Below are 11980 nucleotides of genomic sequence, written 5' to 3'. Positions count from 1 at the left end.
TGAACAAGACCCTGTTGGGGCTGGATGAACAGGACCCCGTGGAGGGCTGGATGAACAGGACGACCCCGTGGAGGGCTGGATGAACAGTAGATGCTCAAGGGGTGGATGAACAGTAGCTCGTGGAGGGGTGGTTGAACAGGAGCCCGTGGAGTGGGGTGGTTGAACAGTAGCCGTTGGAGTAGCACGCGGTGGAGGCTGGATGAACAGGAGCCCGTGGATGAACAGTCACAGGTGGAGGCTGGAGGAGGTCAACGGTGGATGAACAGTAGCCCGTGGAGGCTAGAGGAGGTCGACGGTGGAGATGAACAGTATCCCGTGGAGTCCCATTTTGCGGTACGCCACACCCCTCCTGATGAACAGGACCCCCGTTTCGACCGTAGCGCTCCAACACAAGTCCGTTTCGTCCATTTTGCGGTATGCCACACCCCTCCCGATCAACAGGACCCCCGTTTCGACTGTAGGAGGTCCGTTTCCTCCGTTTTGCAATACGCCAGACCCCTCCCGATGAACGGGATCCCATTTCGAACGTGGCTGGTCGAACACAAGGCTGTTTCCTCCGTTCTGCGATACGCTAGGCCTCATTTCCATCGCCTGTTCCATCCAAGCCCTCCATATGAACACGACGATGCATTCCATTCCGACCCAGCCGGTTGGCTCCCCATGAACACGACGACGATGCTATTTCTCCGTTCCGACCCAGCCATGTACACGAGTCCTAGCCGTACGTATATATGCGCGAGTAGGCATTCGAGACCCTGCCCGTATGTACGTACGTGGCCGTATTTTCTTTCTTGCACCCTGGCCACTGTACGTACGTGTACATGCTACGTGCACACCTCTACTATGACACATGCACGCCTCTACATTGACCAGTATATATGTATGTACACGTTCGCGACCAGAATGACAACGCTACGTACGCTTTGACCAGGTGGGTCCCGACTGTTAGGCACTTTCTTGCGTGCGCAGATGTAGCTGATGGGTCCCAGTATTCAGGGGGGCGAATCATTTTTTTGCCCGGACGCACTTCCTTGCGTGTGAAGATGTAGCTAGTGGGTCCCAGCAGTCAGGGGGAAACGCTTTTTCATGAAATAAGGTGGCCCGTCCGGTGGGTCCCTGCTGTCAGGTGGAGGAATAATTATTTTGCGCGTATAATAAGGAGGCACTTCCTTGCGGACGCCGTGGACCCAGCTGTCAGCCTCTCCACATACAGTACTCTTCTGATGGAAGTCGGTCATTGACCACATTGACCATGCCGCGCCGAGAGCACCAGGGCAGTGGACGACGGCGAGGCCTAGGAAGGGGACGACGCAAAGCCAGGGAAGACGCAGCAGTGGAAGCCCGCGCGGAGAGGAGTACGAGGGATTCACTGGTTCGGCTGCGGTGTGAGGCTGCCATCGCCGCAGAATAACAGGGGGTGTGGGTGAGTAGAGGGATGGCCTAGCCAGCGGTGGGAGTAGTACGGGCTGGTGAGGCCTCCGTGGCATCAGAGCCGGCAACGGGAGGCAGGAGCACGCAGCACGACCGGCGCTGCTTTGGACGGCTGGAGCAAGAAGACCAGAGGTTGAAGAAGCACTACAGCCGTTGGATGGACATCGTACGGTCACTGCAGCTAGAATCGTTTATATTGACTAAGTTGACAAAGCCCTTGGTACACGTCAACTTAGTAGGCCCACAGCTCAGATTTGGCAGAGAACATATAGCCCATTTGCGATTTGTAAGAATGTACAACCCATTCTTTAATTCTAATGGAATTTAGTACAACCCATTTACAGTTTGTTAAAAGTATAGCCCAACTTCTAGCTAGGACAACGATTAATAATTTCAAATAACCGCTCAAAACAGAACTTAAAAAAAATTCCCACATTTTGATGGGATCCGAAATATTTTTATCCGAAATATTTTTATCCGAAATTTCTAGTCAGGTTAAATATAATTTCAAAATAAAGTTGTATTACGTTAAAATCCAATGAAATATTGCGCGCGCAAAAAGTAATGAAATTAAAATTTCTAAATTCCAAAAATAATATAGTTTTTAAACTAATTACGCGTTTGGTGCATAGTTACTGCCTAGTTATTATAATTACATCCCATTTATTATTTCTTAAAGTCCATTTTCTTGTTAAGCCTAATGCATACCTCCTAGGAAAGTTTGTAGCCCAGCGGGGCGGAGAATATAACAAGTTGACCCGGATATTGTGTACAACTGTCGGCCCAGTTGCATTGCTGATGTTGAAAAAAGCCTTTGTAGTACAGTACAACCTAACATGGCTACTCAGCCCACATTCAGCGACGACGGAAAGGCCCAAACAAGGCTTCTGTACAACTTTTTGAAGTCACTGAGCTCAATTAATAACTTAAGAAAAAAGTTAGATTACAGTGGAACCTAATTAAAAGCTGTCATGAGCAAATAAATAATTCAACGGGTCCCACTTGTGCATGTGTGCATGTGTGCGTGTGTGCGCGCGTGTGTGTGTGTGTGTCTATGTGTGATAGAGAGAGACACCCATCGGTCGATGCTCGTAAATACACCTTTCAGCCATATGCATTGCTGATGCTCAGTAAAAACTTATATAGTTGACACAATCATATAGAACATCATAGCACACTGAACTTGCATACAAAAATTTCACGCAGGCGGCACAATCCGGATGGAAGCAGTGGATCGCTACGGGTAGGGCTATGTTGAAACCAACGAAGTCGTACATAATGGTTCATCTTCTTATCAATGACAGGGAAATATCTTGAATGTTGTGCAAAGAAAACAGACAGACAACACAATAAGTTCTGCTAGCACATTAAGTTGACGTACAACCCTTTCTAAAAAAAGTTCAGGTACAAAAGTTCAGGTACAAGTCACAATCAAATGTACTGGCATATCAGTGCTTCACACCCATAGCTCAGATTTAACTAGTATCTGACAAGATTCAGTTGTTACCTCAAATTAGAGCACATCCAGGCAGCCAGCCCTGCCTCTTCTCCCAAAGAAGTAGTGGCCTCTGCCACGCGATGGAGTAGGCCCTGTGCCATCCATCATTCCCAGCAACACGGGGAAAGTCTAACGTTGACTCCTGTAATGGATGTCGTCGACGGACCCTGGCACCAGCGGCGGCGGCAGGACTTCGATTGATGGATTGACCACTTCTTTGACATGCACGAACACTCAATACAGGTACATCCCTAACGTGGTCCCCAGCGGCCTTGGTGGCGACGAATAGTACAACCCTGGTTCCTGCACTGGTATCTCAACACCAATCACCTTCGGTATGGTGGACGGCTTCTTCATCCATGCCATAACCGTCAGAGCCCAGCTGTCTGGAGGAACAGACATACTTACAAGCTCACCTCCAAGGTCATTGATAAGCTCATTCATGGACTCGCTGTTCCAAGCACGTCGAGGCATGCCGTGGAAGGTAAGATTTGTTAAAAACTCATGCTCAAAGGGCACCGAGCCCCATCCTGGGTGCCACCGATCAAAGCTCACCAGCGCGCCATTGCCGAACAAACGCCAGGAAGATTCGAACACACGATTGCAGTCGAAAGTTGTCTGGAACCTGAGAAAGAAATCAGCCGGTGGCGGACAGACTTCGACGAGCAAGTCACTTATTTGGATGCCGTGCGCAATGCCAAGAGCTTTGACAAGGTCGTCCGGCGAGACGGGAGGCCGGTCGCCGTTGATGGTTACCATCAGCACTTTGCCGGCAAACTGGTCGTCAAGCGCCGCCATGCCACTGTTGAGCGACAACACGCAACGACCGAAGGCAGGACGAACCTCAGGATCTCTGGCTCGGAGATCCGCGTTGACCAGCGACATGATAGTGTGCTTGAGTACAGGGAGTACAGGAGAGGGATTTGGGGGAACTAGAGTAGGAATCGAGATTCCAGAGGTGGGGGAGGGGCGGGAGATTGGGGATGAAAAGGTAGCATGAATTTCGAGCACGCGCCAATATGCTCTCGGCGCGCAAGCGCACGAAAACACCGGTGGCGCCCACATGTCGACCCAAGAGTCCTTATTCTTTCTTTTTTGGAGAGCCCGACCTTTTTTTGAGGTTCTTTTGACAGCCCGACTTGAGAATCATAATTGACCTGTTTGGCATTGCATTACTACTCGGCCCATATATTCAACGACACCTCACTAGCCCAAACAAGTGTACATCATCGAAAAGACACTGAGCTCAAATTAGATAACTTGAAAAAAGGAGATATACTCTGAACAGTGGAGAATGGTGATGCCCTCATTTAGCCCACCAGTAGTTCGAGACAATAAACAGTTTGAAACAACGATATATACGACATTCAAACACTGACTAGTGACTACTACAGACATAAACAACAAGACATGATAGTGTCGTGGTTCTAAGCCTGACAGTAGAGTGGGGGGGTAGGTATGGAGAGGCAAGGTCCTAGCTATGGAGAGGTTGTAAGCACAAAGGATGTACGAGTTCAGGCCCTTCTCGGAAGAAGTAACAGCCCTACGTCTCGGAGCCCGGAGGCGGTCGAGTGGATTATGAATGTATGGATTACAAGGTGCCGAACCCTCTGCCTGTGGAGGGGGGTGGCTTATATAGAGTGCGCCAGGACCCCAGCCAGCCCACGTAGGAGAAGGTTTAAGGTGAGTTAAGTCTGGGGCGTTACTGGTAACGCCCCACATAAAGTGCCTTTACTATCATAAAGTCTACTTAATTACAGACCGTTGCGGTGCAGAGTGCCTCTTGACCTCCTGGTGGTCGAGTGCGTCTTCGTGGTCGAGTCCTTCAGGACAGTCGAGTGTGTCCTCGTTGGTCGAGTGCGTCCTCGTTGGTCGACTGGAAGGCGACCTCTTCTAGGGATGTCCTAGGGTAAGTTACTTGGGATAGGTCCGTGACCCTACCCTAGGTACATAACCCCATCATTAGCCCCCGAATGGATTGAGGCTTCGAGTGAAGAAGGAGTTGATGTCGTTTCCGATTAACCTTTGCGCTCTAGTTGTGCGCTGTTCTGGATCAAAGAATCTCTCCGTTGATAAGGAGCAATTCGTCTTCGGTCGACTCGATCCATTCTATTTTTGCGTCGAGTGATCTTTCGAGCTTCGTCGATCTCCGAGCGACGGATCGCCGGAATCGCTGCGTCTGACAGGCAGATTTGTTGTTCGCGGATTCTGCGGGGTGCGAAATTTGGGGGCGCGCGCGAAAAGGGGCGGACCGCGGCGTTCGGATGGGACGGGGCGTAGACGCCTCGATCTCCGCGCCGCCTTTTTCGCCACGTATCCAGTCCTCATAACTGCTCAAAGATATGATTAGATCGACCGGGCCCACATGTCAGCCACTCGGAAGGGACCTTATAAATGTGCCCGGCGAGGATTTCTGCGCTGCGCCTCCGCATTCTCCCTCTCTCCCTCTGCTCCCTTCCTCCCTGCTCAGCGTGCTTGCTCTCGCCTCCGCACCGCTCCCCTTCGTGCATCCCACCGGCGACCATGGCCAAGGAGAAGACGGCGGCGCTGGAGCGTGCCAAGAAGGCGTCGGCATCGGAGAAGGCGAAGGGGAGATCCACCAGTCGCCGAGGATCCTCGTCCAGATCCCGCCTGCCGAAAGGCTGGGTCCAAGGCGACTGGATCCAGTCGACCATCACGGAGAAGGACCTCCTCGACATGGCCGACGAGGGCTTGATCCCTCACGGAGCTGCGAGGTTGCCGGGGAAGGAGTGGCAGCCACAGCCAGAAGAGGGTGAGTGTGTGCTCCTGGCCACTCATGTCGATCGGGGGTTTTCCTTGCCGCCGAGCATTTTCTTCCGGGGTTTCCTGAATTTCTTTGGAGCGCAGCTCCACCACTTTACCCCAAACTCCATTGTCTACCTTGCTGCGTTCGTGTCCATGTGCGAGGGTTTCTTGGGCTGTCGACCGCACTGGGGTTTGTTCAAACGTATCTTCACGTGTCGCTCTCAGACCGTGAAGAAGGCGAGCCCAGGTGACGAGAAGACCCGAGTCGTCCAAATGTGTGGGGGCCTGGGGATTCAGGTGAGGAACAACAGCACCTTCCCGCCCATGTCTTTTCCCGAGTCCGTCAGGGGCTGGCAGTCGACTTGGTTCTACTGCCAGGTCCAGTCGACGCCAGGACAGTCGAGTGGGCTCCCTCAGTTTACCATGGACCGAGTGAACAAGCCCTCCCCTCTGAAGCTGATTCCGGAGGAGAAAGCCGACGTGAAGATGCTGATGGAGCGAGTGGTGCAGCTGGTTCGGGACGGAGTGACAGGCATGGACCTCTTGGAGGTTTTCCTCAAGCGCCGCATCCAACCTCTCCAGTTCCGGAGCCACTGCATGTGGTTGTACTGTCGGCCCGCGGACGAGACCAGAGTCCATCCAGAAGAAGTCGACGATGTCACTCTGGAAAGGTGGATGGTAGCCGTTACCGGGAACAAGGACAACCCGCGCGGAGCCAGAAGGATTCCTCCACTCGACCACGACAGCGTCCCAAACAAGGTATACTTGCTCTGCTTTCCGTCGTGTCTTTGTTGTACCCATTTCTGCCGATCCTGTCGACTGGTCGACTGATCGTTGTTTGGGCGACTGCTAGGCCTTCGCCGAGCTGTACTCGATGCCCAATGGGGCACAAGCTTCGACTGAAGAAGGCGAGGCGAGCGGGGGCGAGGCGAGCGGAGGCGAGGCGAGCGGGGGCGAGAGCCAGGGAGAGGAGGAATGGGACTCGGATGCTGCAGGGGATGACGACGACGATGATGATGATGAAGGTGATGAAGATGACCTCGAGGACGAGGAAGAAGAGGAGGAGGAGGTCGTTCCACCGCGCTCAGAAAGGCGGTCGAAACTTGTCCACGACCCCTCGACCGAACGTGGTAAGGGGGTAGCGACTGCTGCCCAGTCGACCAAGCGCCCTCGGACCACCTCTCCGGCGCCGACTGAAAAGGCGCCGAAGCAGCCCAGGGCGGCCTCATCGAAACCGACCAAGCTTCTGCCGAAGATGAAGGTGTCCATCCCCACCATTTCAGGGTAATTGTGTTGTTCATATTTTCTTATTCTTATGCGAACTTTATCTCTGGTCGACACTGATGTTAGTCGACTGATCCTTTGGAGTTGCAGTGCTGCTACTTCTGAGACCTCGGCCCGGGCCGATGACCACGAGATGGAGGATGCCGCAACTTCGAATCCAGGTGCTGTGTTCTTAATACCATTCTTAGTCGACTGACTCGCGATCTCTGATCCTGACCCTTCTCCGCAGCTCCGCCCAACACTGTTATCGATCTTCCTGATGATGATGAGGATGAAGAGCCGCTGAAGCACAGGAGGAGTCGAAAAGCGCCCGCCAGCAAGGTGCCTCAGGATGTGTCAGCGCCTGAAATTCTGACGGTGGAGGGAGAGAACACCACTCGACACACGGTGACCTTCGCGACTCCACTGACGAGTGCTCAGCAGCCCTCTCTCTTCACGACTCACCACGTCCCAGAGGACCAAGCTGGTGCGGCGAAGGAAGCGATACGCCAGGCGGGACTCATGATGGAGCAGCTGAAGACCATCCGGGATGCGAGCCAGGCAGCTTATGACGCCAGCTCTGCCCTCCAAAGCAATGTCCAGGTCAGTCGACTGCTGTTTGTTCTGTTGGATATGCTACCAAAAACTTTCCTTTTCTGGGATTTATATTAGTCACCCACTGGGAATGTCGAATGAACTCCGTGTTAGCGGGGGCACGCTGAGTGCACCCGCTGGGTGTAGTCCCCAAGGCTAAGGTCGACTGTTGGCAGTCGGCCTTAGGCTTTGTAATGTCAATCTTTCTGTCAGTCGACTGGTCGACTGGATCTCGCAAACCAGTGGGGGCACGCTGAGTGCACCCACTGGGTGTAGTCCCCGAGACTGTGGTCGACTGCTTGCAGTTGATCACAGTCTTAGAGAATACGTTTCGCACACTGTTTTTTTTTTTTGAGGTCGACTGGTCGACTTTGTCTTCGACAGGATTAGTGGGGGCACGCTGAGTGCACCCACTGGGTGTAGTCCCCGAGACTACGGTCGAATACTTGTATTCGGCTGTAGTCTCAGAAACGTGTGTTTTTCCCTTTTTCACTCGGAAGTGAATTATTTTTGACGTTTAGTCGATTGGTTCTTCGCAGAACTCCTGTGATCTTGTGGCTCGCTACTTAGAGCTAGAACAGAAACATACTCAAGTCGAGCTGAGCTTGAAGCTGGTTCAGGAGAAGCTGACAAAGGCGAAGGAGGAGACTGAAGGTATGTTTGGTGAGACCTTAACGACTGCTTTTCCTCTTGCTTGTTTCAACTTCTGATCTTGCTGTGTCTTGCAGGTAAGGTAAGGGAGGCCCAGCAGAAGAGAGACCTTGAGCTAGCTGAAAAGATCAAGCTTGCTGACGAGAAGTTAGCTTCAGTCACCAAGCTTGAACAAGACAATACCAACCTGAAAACTGCTCTTGGGATTGCCAACAAAGAAGTCAGTCAACTGAGAACTGACAAAGCTGCCTTGACGGATCAAGTCAGCAAATTGACTGAGAAGAAGACTGCGCTGGAGGCCTTCCTGAGTGGCTTTGCCAAGAAGCTGTTTCTTATGCTCGAAGGTAAACTTCCATGTTTGGCAAATATTTCTGACTGTGGCTTTTTCCATTCGACTATCCCCTTAATTTAGTGATCCCCCTTGCAGAATTTTGTCAAAACTTTGAAGAAGAAACCAGTCGACTGGAGCCAAACCTTGATCCTGTCAATTCCCCGGTGAATGATGAGGTTGCCATGGATATTTTCCGACTGGAGTCTCGCGTTGCAGCTGTCGTGGATTATCTCGCAAGGCTGAAGGCCGCCACATCTCGCATCGACTCGACGCTCTGGCCTGAGGAGACACTTCAGAATGACCTTGAGTCATTAATGGCCCGCTTGAACACGATCCCTGGTCGAGTGCAGGAATGGAAGAAGTCCTCGGCTCGGTGTGGTGCAGATGTCGCTCTGTGTCTGGCCCGAGTCCACTGCAAAGATGCACGAGAGGAGAAGCTGGCGGCTCTTCGGGTGGCCAATACCAAGAAGCACGACTTCAGGTCTTTTATGGAGACTTTTCTTGCAGCCGCCACTCGGATCGCCGACGGGATTGACCTTGATGAATTCGTCGCACCTTCCAGCCCTCCACAGGAAGGGTAAAAAACTTCTTCTGGCTCGACTCTTTTTAAATTTGCCTCGGTATGCCGAGTGGAATTGTATCCGACAAACTTTAACAGGCTTGACGCCTGGGCACTTTCGGTTCCTTTAGACATCGATTCAAACTTTGAATTTGGCGCTTGAATACGATTGCCTTCGGCTCAAAATGTCTTTTGCAGGTCCAACACAAGGTGCCTGTACCGCAATCGACTTATTCTTTAATCCACTTAGGCAAGCACTGGGCTGCAGCTAAGCCTCCGAGTGAAAGGCTGGCTTACCACTCGGTAGGATTTTGATAATCTTAGGCGAGTGTTTGGACTGCAGCTAAGCCCCCGAGGGAGAGAATTGCTCTTCACTCGGTAGGATTTTTGTAACTTAGGCGAGCACGAGGCTGCAGCTAAGCCTCCGAGTGGAAGGCTGGCTTACCACTCGGTAGGATTTTGATAAACTTAGGCGAGTGCTTGGACTGCAGCTAAGCCCTCGAGCGAGAGGGTTGCTCACCACTCGGTAGGATTTTTATAACTTAGGCGAGCACGAGGCTGCAGCTAAGCCTCCGAGTGGAAGTCTGGCTTACCACTCGGTAGGATTTTGATAATCTTAGGCGAGTGCTTGGACTGCAGCTAAGCCCCCGAGCGAGAGGGTTGCTCACCACTCGGTAGGATTTTTATAACTTAGGCGAGCACGAGGCTGCAGCTAAGCCTCCGAGTGGAAGTCTGGCTTACCACTCGGTAGGATTTTGATAATCTTAGGCGAGTGCTTGGACTGCAGCTAAGCCCCCGAGGGAGAGGATTGCTCTCCACTCGGTAGGATTTTTATAACTTAGGCGAAACGGATTCGCAGCTAAGCCTCCGAGTGGGAGTCTGGCTCACCACTCGACAGGATTTTTCCAAACTTAGGCGAAACGGATTCGCAACTAAGCCACCCACTGAGGGGGAGTTTTTATGTGGACAAAAAGAAAAAGTGCTGACACAATTATTTCTAAACCCATGAATTACAGAAGTTCTTTATTGCAACTCGTCCGAGTGATACAATCTTAAGTGTAAAACGGGCGGAGTAGCTCCGCGTTCCAAGCTCGGGGCTCGTCGATATTATGCTCCACGTTGTAAAGGTGGTACGCCCCGTTGTGGAGAACCTTGGTGACGATGAAAGGGCCTTCCCAAGAAGGAGCAAGCTTATGTGGTTTGTGCTGATCCACTCGGAGAACCAGATCCCCTTCCTGGAAGGCTCGACCTCTCACATTTCGAGCGTGGAAACGGCGCAGATCTTGTTGGTAGATGGTCGAGCGGATCAGAGCCATCTCCCTTTCTTCCTCTAAAAGGTCGACTGCATCCTGCCGCGCTTGTTCAGCTTCTGCTTCGTTGTAGATTTCGACTCGAGGAGCATTGTGGAGAAGGTCACTCGGCAAGACTGCTTCGGCTCCATAGACCAAGAAGAATGGAGTTCTTCCGGTCGACCGATTGGGCGTGGTCCGCAGTCCCCAGAGCACAGATGGAAGTTCGTCGACCCAAGCTCCAGCCGCGTGTTTGAGATCACGCATCAGTCGTGGCTTCAGTCCCTTGAGAATCAGTCCATTAGCTCGCTCTGCTTGTCCATTCGACTGCGGATGGGCGACTGATGCATAGTCGACCCGTGTGCCCTGGGAGTTGCAGAAGGTCCTGAATTCCTCTGAGTCAAAGTTCGACCCATTATCCGTGATGATGCTGTGCGGGACTCCATATCTGTATACTAGTTCCCTGACGAAGCTAACAACAGTACCGGTGTCGAGGCTCTTGATTGGCTTAGCTTCGATCCACTTGGTGAACTTGTCGACTGCCACCAGTACATGCGTGAAGCCACTTCGTCCTGTTCTCAAAGGACCGATCATGTCCAGCCCCCAAACTGCAAAAGGCCAGACGAGTGGGATGGTCTTCAAAGCTGACGCAGGCTTGTGCGACATATTCGAGTAGAATTGACATCCTTCGCACTTATCTACTATCTCCTTTGCCATCTCATTCGCCTTGGGCCAGTAAAATCCGGCTCGGTATGCTTTGGCCACGATGGTCCGAGAGGACGCATGATGACCACAGGTTCCCGAGTGAATATCGTTGAGGATGAGTCGACCTTCTTCTGGTGTAATGCACTTCTGTCCGACTCCAGTCGCGCTCTCTCTGTATAATTGTCCTTTGATGACGGTAAAGGCCTTAGATCGACGGACGATCTGTCGAGCCTCTTCCTCATCCTCCGGAAGTTCTTTCCTTAAGATATATGCAACATATGGAATCGTCCAGTCGGGAATGACTACCAAAACCTCCATGATCAAGTCGACCACCGCTGGGACTTCAACTTCAGTCGGATCTGTGGCACTCTTGGGCTGCGGAGTTTCTTCGGTGAAAGGATCTTCTTTGACTGATGGAGTATGTATATGCTCCAAGAACACACCACTCGGAATGGCTTCTCTCTTGGAACCTATCTTTGCTAGATCATCAGCTGCTTGATTCTTCAGTCGGGGTATATGATGGAGTTCCAACCCCTCGAACTTTTTCTCCAGCTTCCTCACTGCACTGCAGTATCCAGTCATGGCTGGGCTTCTTACGTCCCACTCTTTCATCACTTGATTGACCACTAAATCCGAGTCACCATAAACCATTAGGCGACGGACGCCGAGTGAAATGGCCATGCGCAACCCATATAAGAGGGCCTCATATTCTGCCTCATTGTTGGAGGAATCAAAGTGAATCTGGAGCACATATCTGAGCTTATCTCCTCTGGGGGAAACCAGGACAACCCCAGCACCGGAACCATTCAACATCTTAGAACCATCGAAAAACATGGTCCAATGCTCCGAGTGAACTTCAGTCGGCTGTTGCTGTTCGATCCACTCGGCTAGGA

The sequence above is a fragment of the Triticum aestivum genome, chromosome 5B (genome assembly GCF_018294505.1).
Source record: "Triticum aestivum cultivar Chinese Spring chromosome 5B, IWGSC CS RefSeq v2.1, whole genome shotgun sequence".
Lineage (NCBI taxonomy): Eukaryota > Viridiplantae > Streptophyta > Magnoliopsida > Poales > Poaceae > Triticum > Triticum aestivum.
Note: the sequence above shows the minus strand (reverse complement) of the source record.